This window comes from Falco rusticolus, chromosome 4 (assembly GCF_015220075.1).
Source record: "Falco rusticolus isolate bFalRus1 chromosome 4, bFalRus1.pri, whole genome shotgun sequence".
Lineage (NCBI taxonomy): Eukaryota > Metazoa > Chordata > Aves > Falconiformes > Falconidae > Falco > Falco rusticolus.
In genome coordinates this window covers 43,645,107-43,652,896 of record NC_051190.1, presented here as the reverse complement: position 1 = coordinate 43,652,896, position 7,790 = coordinate 43,645,107, and the positions used below count along the sequence as shown (strand labels likewise).

The window sequence follows — 7,790 nt, the reverse complement described above, 5'->3', positions numbered from 1 at the left end:
GGCAACAAAACCTGCAGCCTACAGGTAGATAGACTCTGGTTGCAAACTCAATCTTATCCCTGCAAGCCTCCCGTTTCTGCAAAACTGCAGGGACTATGGCTGAGTCATCAAAGAACAGCAGCCTTTGGTGTTGCTTGAAGGAACACGCATATGAGGAGAAAAGAGACATGAGGAGGCAGCAGAGATGGAATACCCATGTGTTCAAAGGTAGGGCTGCATCTACACAAGAGGAAAAAAAGACAGAAAACTAATGCCGACAAAATGGGCTGATACAGGCACCCCATAGGGAGAAATAACCAAAAAAAGGGAAGATATTAGGAGGATTAGAGGAAAGGAAAGAATGCAAAGATCTGGATAAACTGTATTTCCAGAATATGTGTACAGCTCGCAGATTGTAATGAACCATTTTTGCTGAGCCATACTTGACTCCTGGTTTCTGTTTTTTAGGAGATAACATGTAACCTTTATATAGCAAATCAAAAACTCAATTCAAAAAATGTAAGAAATAACTGTGCACGGTAATATTTCAAACACTACTGATACATTTTCTATTCAGGTACTATAGAAAAAGCTAGCTATCAAAAAAGTTTAGGCAATTTGGTTATAATCAATGACAATGAATGCTTCTTAAATAAAACACTATTATAATGGCCTGTGCATTACTACCACCGCTGAAGGCAGATCAAGTGCAGACCTCAGTATTTTTCATAGATTAAGGTTCAAGAACAGTATTCTAGGTGTATTTATGTCTACTCTTAACTTTGAATTTCAGAAGATTATAAATATTCTCAGTTTTTCAGAAACAAAGATATTTAATGAAGTTTTGCCATTAATGTTTGCTGGTTGGTTTGTTTGGTCTTTAACCTGCAGAAAGTAAAACCATCAGTTCTAAGCTTTTAATCTTAGCATGATTAACACTCAACCATCAAACACAGATAAATAATAAAAAAAAGAATTTAAATGCCATTAACAAGTATCTGTCTCTTGTGACAGAATATTCCAGCTTCAGTGCAAGACTGAATTTACAATTAATATAAATAACCGTTGTTTGTTAGTGCTACAACCTAATATAGTAACAGCCAATGTTCATAATTATTTTCTCAGATGTACCCCCAAATGTAATACTGTTTTCTTTTACGAGAAGCCACTGATGACCTCCAGTGAGTTCCATGCAATACGGTCAGCATGACTACAGCTGGCAATGAAGACTAAAACTGCAGGGTCACTGCTTCCGGACATTGAGTCCCCTCTGTATAATCACTGGGCTAAAATCACTGTAAGTTTTTTCTACAGAATACAAAAAATTATGGTAGAGATAAGGTCAGCCTACTGTTCCTGTAACAGGGCTGTTTCAAATTAATAACGGTTTATATGCTTATTTAACCTGTTAATCTAACCAGTTACCTGGTGGGAGGTTTTTGTATTTTGGTTTTTTCTTAGCTATTATGCTGATAAATGCTGTCTTTTTCAATTTCCTTGTCATACAGAAATAAGAACTGGCACCGTGGTTTACAGTCTAGACCAGCATCCTCCCTCTAAGTGCAGCCAGAAAGTGACACTTCACATAAACATTCCCAGCCTTCATTTCCTATTGAACTTAAGGAGTTGGTTGTCTGTGAGAGAACCACCCCTTTTAAACTGTGCTGCCATTTTGCAAAAAGCCTTTCTAACAGGAGTGTTAAAAGCTTATTCAAACCTAAACAACACTGTATTGACAAGTCATCTTACCTACTTCCCCCCCAGTTATTCGAAATAACTTGAAGACCTTTGGCAAAAGGAGTAATTTTTACATTGCATAGCATGTTTTGTCAATCTTATTTTGATCTCAGGCCTTTAAGGCATATATTAGAATGTAAGAATTACTATTTATATGACACTAACAGAAGCCATAGTTCTCATCCTAGTTTCACAATAGTTTACTCAATTGTAAGCTAACTGCACTACTATTCTGTAAATTTGCAAGTTATGCAGCAAAATTGTTATATTTACTCAACGAATTCTACCAAGAAATTAAATAACCCCCATCAAATATGTAGCTGACACTTGGCTCTGGGAGCCAAGGCTAATAATTGCATTTATTTTTCTGCAGGTAGCCCAAATCTCTGAGGCTATAATCTACCTAAAATGATGAGAGAACACAGAGGATAGGTATCTGCAAAAACTAAGATATCCCCTACTTAAGGACCTATTCAAAGAACGAGTGATTTATCTCTTTGGAAAGTGAAAATAAGGTAACCACATCTGCCATGTTACTACAAAGTTTCCTCTGTATCTTCCTTTTCCCTCTAGCTTGGGCATAATCAAAGTTCCCTAACAAAAAGCACTTTCTGCAGTTGCATCCTGTATTTGAACTTCTTTTGAGCTTCCATGTTAATTGTTCCTTTGTGGCTTGTGGATAGTCCATAGATATGCTGGAAAAAATGCAATTGATTTCTGATAAAAACATCTGGAGCAGTGAAGTATTACAAAATGCTTTTCTCAGCATTTGAATTCTAGTAACTTGTAATTAAACCTCTTAAATGTTAACCATTCGATAAATCACAGACTGGTTTGGGTTGGGAGGGACCTTAAAGATCACCCAGTCCCAGCCCCCTGCCACGGGCAGGGATACCTCCCACCCACCCAGGCGGCTCCCAGCCCCGTCCAGCCTGGCCTTGGACATGCCGGGGATGGGGCACCCACAGCTGCTCTGGGCAGCCTGTGCCGGCGCCTCAGCACCCTCACAGGGAAGAATTTCTTCCCAATATCTCATCTAAAACAGCCCTCTTTCAGTTTAAGGCCATTCCTCCTTGGCCTGTTGCTACATGCCCTTGTAAAAAGTCCCTCTCCAGCTTTTCTGTTGGCCCCTTGAGGTGCTGGAAGCTGCTGTAAGGTCTCCCCGGAGCCTTCCCTTCTCCAGGCTGAACCACCCCAACTCTCTCAGCCTGTCTTCATAAATAAAAATTCAAGTTGAGCAAAAAACCTCTTACCCTACATACTAATTGCAACCTGAACAGAAAAAAACCCATAGTGGCTCACTGGTGCTCCTGGGTGATTTACAGAAATTCTCTGAAATGTTTAATTTTTCATCTTTTGCAGAAATTGATTTTAGGTATGAAGGCATAATTCCAATATGTTCTAAAGCAGCATTTAAAAAACTCTTCACAGCTTCAAGACATTCTTATGCCTATAAATAAAGATTAAAATTCTTATGTTTAATATAATTCATTTACATGACATTTCTGTTTGTAGAGAGGTGTAACTGTATGATACACTTCACCTGAGAGGGTGCTAATCATAGTTGGCAAGGTAACCTACGAATAAAAGCTTATTGTCTCTGAAACAGCATAAATTTGGCTGTTTTAAATGAAATATTTCAGGTATTTGTGTTAGCAGATATGGGCTTCAAGTGCTTTCTTGTGAAGGATGTTGCAAATGAACGTCACAATGCCTGAAGACTAGGATAATGAAAAAACACTACTTGAAAATGCACAGTAACGTTTTTTTTTAATTCTTTGCTAGAGTTAACACAGAATGTGGTTTCATTGAGTGGTGTATCTGAATTTCCTCCCCAGAAATCTCACGTGATTATTGTATATAGTTATTAAATATTTATGTATCAGGAAAAGAAAAATAAACTAGAAAACCTGCAGAATACAGGCACTGTAAGACAGTCTTTCTATAAACAACAGTAGCAAGTTATTATTGAAAATCAGTCAATCAGATAGGCTGGTTATTTCATTAACAGTATTAAAATTCCATATTCATATGAAGCTATGTATACAGGCAGGAGCGACCACAAGATATTCTTAATATTTCTGGATGACAGTGTCTCTTTATCAACCAATATGTGGACTTGTTGGTCTAGAAGACATATAATAAACCTTCTCTTTTCTAATATGCTTGAGAAAAGAACTGATGGAAAGCTTTTAGGAAAAAAAAATCACATGACTTTGAGGTGTCATATGTAAGATTTTTACAGATACCTCTCAGACAGGTACACTGATTACTGTACTACTACTGTTGTATTTGATGCGACTTTTGACATGTAAAACCACACAAAACTATATGGGTGCATTTGATGATTCTTGTGCTAATTTACAATTAATAACAGAATATTTTTATTGTATATTTTAAATAATGAATTGTCTTTATTAACAAATCTGAACGCAGTATTTACACCTCTAGCACAATCAAATTCTTTCTATAAAGCCTGTGCTAGAACTAAGAAGCATCTGTAGTTTCTGAAGTTTCTAAAAAACTTTTTGCATTGTTTCATGAAATAAACAATCCTTCCCTAAAATATACAGCTTACAACTACATGATGAAATACATACTTGTTATAAATCACAACATTTTTTTTTAATTTGTGTATTAAAATACTGATATTGTGTCATTTGTCTGCTTTTCATGTTTAGCAGTTTCTAAGAGTAGGACACTAGTTTGAAAGCCACAGAAGGAGAACTGGGTCCATCTTTTCAAACAGCAGCATTACTCTAGCAGTTAAAATCATTGTACCTGTTTCCTACGCTACTTCTATTGTAAGAAAGAAAATGCAGAGTTCATTGTATTTCTTGGAGGCAAATGCTGAGTGCTCCAGTTAAACTTCCCTGTAGTAAGAAGGAAGTGGTGTACACGTCCATGCCCAGGACAGGAAAGGTGGTGCTCAAAAGGCAAGAGCTATTGTGTGGAGCTGGACAATTTCCAGAGTCATTTTATGGGAGAAACTGTTCGCAAGTAGTTACTTGCTGCTTTAAATGTGTCTTCCTTTTCACCGGCTAGCATCACCATGTTGTCTTTAAAAGAACAAATACCTTCAAGAAATAAGCATCATCTGTGTTTAGTATCAACCCTTTAACACACCTTTGCCTCTGGTAGGTTTTTTTCCCGCCCAAGTTTTCAGTATTCTATAGTGTTCCTTCTCAAGGAATACTCAAGGTATTCCACAGTATGAACCACATCTATTCCCTTCTAATCAATTAATTGGTAATGCCTTAATACGTGCAGCCATTGAAATAACTAGAATAATCTAGACCGCATTGTGACATTAAAGAGGTTGTACACCTCTCGCACAGTGTTCTCATACATGCTTGTTTCCCCCTATTCTGCTCACTCTGTAAAGAGGTAATACTCATTTCTGCAATAATTATGTATTTTAATTCTTACATACAAGATAGAAACATATATGTTACTGCCACCTGAAATCACAGCTAACCTTTTTAAGTTTATTTTTTAAATGTGTTTAAATCTGTTGGCTAAATTAAAGGAAAAAAAAAAAGATGAAAAGGCAGACTGAACTTTGTCAACATAATCTCTCTGTGGCAAAGGGATGTCCTGTGTTTTCAGGAAAACAGAAAATAAAGATTTTTTTTGTGAATGGAAACCATTCAAAAATGTTCAATATAGCAAATATTACTGCTACTCAGTGCATTTGAAGGGGAAAAAAATCATAACATGATTTTTTTGGCATAATTATCTCACATCTCATCTTCAATACCGTTCACACCCAAACTTCTTTGCTAGAATTTATATTATAAATCTGCTTCCCCCCCCCCATTTACTTTTGGTTTTGGGTGCACTACTGAATTTGTAGCCGAGGATATTTTGGTTGTTCAATTATTTGTTCTCCTAGAACTCTCTAGACCAACTTTTTACTGCCAAATCATTAAAAAAATTAAAAGATTTCATAGGAGATGGCAGCACCAAATATCAAGTGGTTTTAAAGGACAATACAGATGTTCTGGGCATGGTCATTCTGAAGACATGATGAAGCCTCCTTGATTTGTCCTTAAAGGCTAAATGTAAAAAATAAAGATGTAGCTATATTTGGTTGAATCCCTGGTCTGTGTTTAAACACAAATATTGCTGAATAAGAATGTTTTTAAACATCTTTAATTAATCTCTACAAATTTCTCACCATGTTAAAAGCATTTGTCCAAGCAAAAAGGCCTTGAACTAAATGTATTCCAATAGTTGTTCCACTGCTTGGATTTTCTGACAGCATCAGTCTCACCTCCTTCTCTGTTATGTACATCTCCGCTACCTTTTTCTGCTGGTTTTGTTAACAGCAATAGCTGTTTGGTCTTATGTAAGAATTTGTCCTGAATTTTGCGTATAACTTCTCTCAGTCTGAGAAAATGATGTTTGGACACAATAGACATCTATTGAATTCATATGTTTTATGTTTATCATTTCACTGCCTCAGCTTTGAAGGTTTTAGGACCTTCTCCAAATAATGTAATGGCAAAGCAGGAGTAAGATCTTAATGCCTAGTACCATTATACAGCTTTTATGCATTTTCTTAGAAATATGAAATAGATTTCAGATATAAATTGGTTTTATTCAATTTCACCTTAAATGTTTTGTAATCCTAAATTGATTAATCAGATCGTACACATTGAACTGAGTACTTGTATTTGTTGGCATTTCTGGTTTTAACAGCAGACTCAGATCTGAACTATTTTATTTGAAGGGTGACGGAAGTAAATCTGAAGTAAATTACAAGTTTTAATGAGACCTTTACACAGTTCATTGCTAAGTTTCCGGGTCATTGCTGTTTTTACTTTGTTTCTGAAATTGGATAACATCTGATTAGCTAACTGTAATCTAGCGGAATATAAGAGATATGTACTCTGTTTTAAAAAGGAAAACAAATTAACAACCCTTTCAATCCATCTAAAAAATCCGAACAAGTAATTCTTTTCACGTCAAAGGATTAGTCTATAATGAAGCATATCAGAATGCTGTTTAGCATGTTAAAGCTGTAAGAAATTAAAAATTGCCTTTTTTTCTTAATAAAAAAATAAATAAATACGCGTATGTGTTCCATTTGCCCCTTTGGAGAAGGGAAACATGTTTTGCTTTGCTGCCATGTAGCATAAGCACCATACAGTCTCTTAGCAAGCTGGTGGAAACTAGCAAATTGCAAATGATTAAAAAAGCTGTATTTGACTTGCACAGAGACAGCTCAGTTCTTAATCTCGAGCTAGGAAAAAAAAATGCAAAATAAAAGCAGAGTTGCATAATAACGGGCTTGATGCAGTATACTTATGGAATAGAACTAGCTTGGTGTTGGTGAAAGTCCATTTGTTACTAATGTATTCACTGCCGTGAGCATGTTGCACAATACATGCAGCTTAATTATCGTGTGCGTGCTGCTTGCAGAATGAAAGCCTACTTTTTCTATTGCATGTTCTCAAGCATATATCATCAGGTTTCTAAAACCTCTTCTACGAAATGGTTGGGGTTTTTTTCCTCCTCCTTGGTTTAATCAAGTTCAATCACCTCAGACACAGCTAAGCCTGAAAGGGAACTACATGAGTTATGAGTCCCATCTCGCTCACGTGTGTATACACAGCCTAAGTTTGAAGCCATACCCTGAGTTTTGCTTCAAATTTCAGATCCGAGCGACCGCAGCACCTGCAGCAAAGCGCTGCGGCCAGGGCAGTGCGCTCTACTTACCCGGCCTCGCCTCAGCGCTGCAGGCATCCCGCCTCGCCCGGGCCCCCGCCACCGCCCCTGCGCCAGCCACGGGCTTGGCCTACGCGGCCCCCCACCACCAGCCAGGTGCCTCTGCAGGGTGAGGCGCCCGAAAACGGGCTGGGGGCGCCGACTCGGCCGGGAGGGGCAGTGCGAGGGGCCACCGTGAGGGAGAGGGACGGTCTACCTCAAGCCCCAGGGGAAACACCCCCGGAGAGTATTTTCGGCGCCCGGAGGGCAGCAGGGGCAGGCGCCCCCCCCCCCCGCGCTAGGGACGCGAGTACCCGGATGCAGCCGCCTCCCCGCCCTCCCACATGTGTGAGGCGGCCGTG

General features: G+C 38.2%; 1 long non-coding RNA gene across 1 annotated transcript; it reads right to left on the bottom strand.

Moving 5' to 3' along the window:
- Positions 1-3,467: 3,467 nt before the first annotated feature.
- On the bottom strand, positions 3,468-7,751 carry LOC119146788. The gene is made up of 2 exons (XR_005103829.1): positions 7,441-7,751; positions 3,468-4,793 (listed from the first exon to the last, which is right to left on the bottom strand). It is a non-coding gene; the product is annotated as an uncharacterized LOC119146788 (long non-coding RNA).
- Positions 7,752-7,790: the final 39 nt, after the last annotated feature.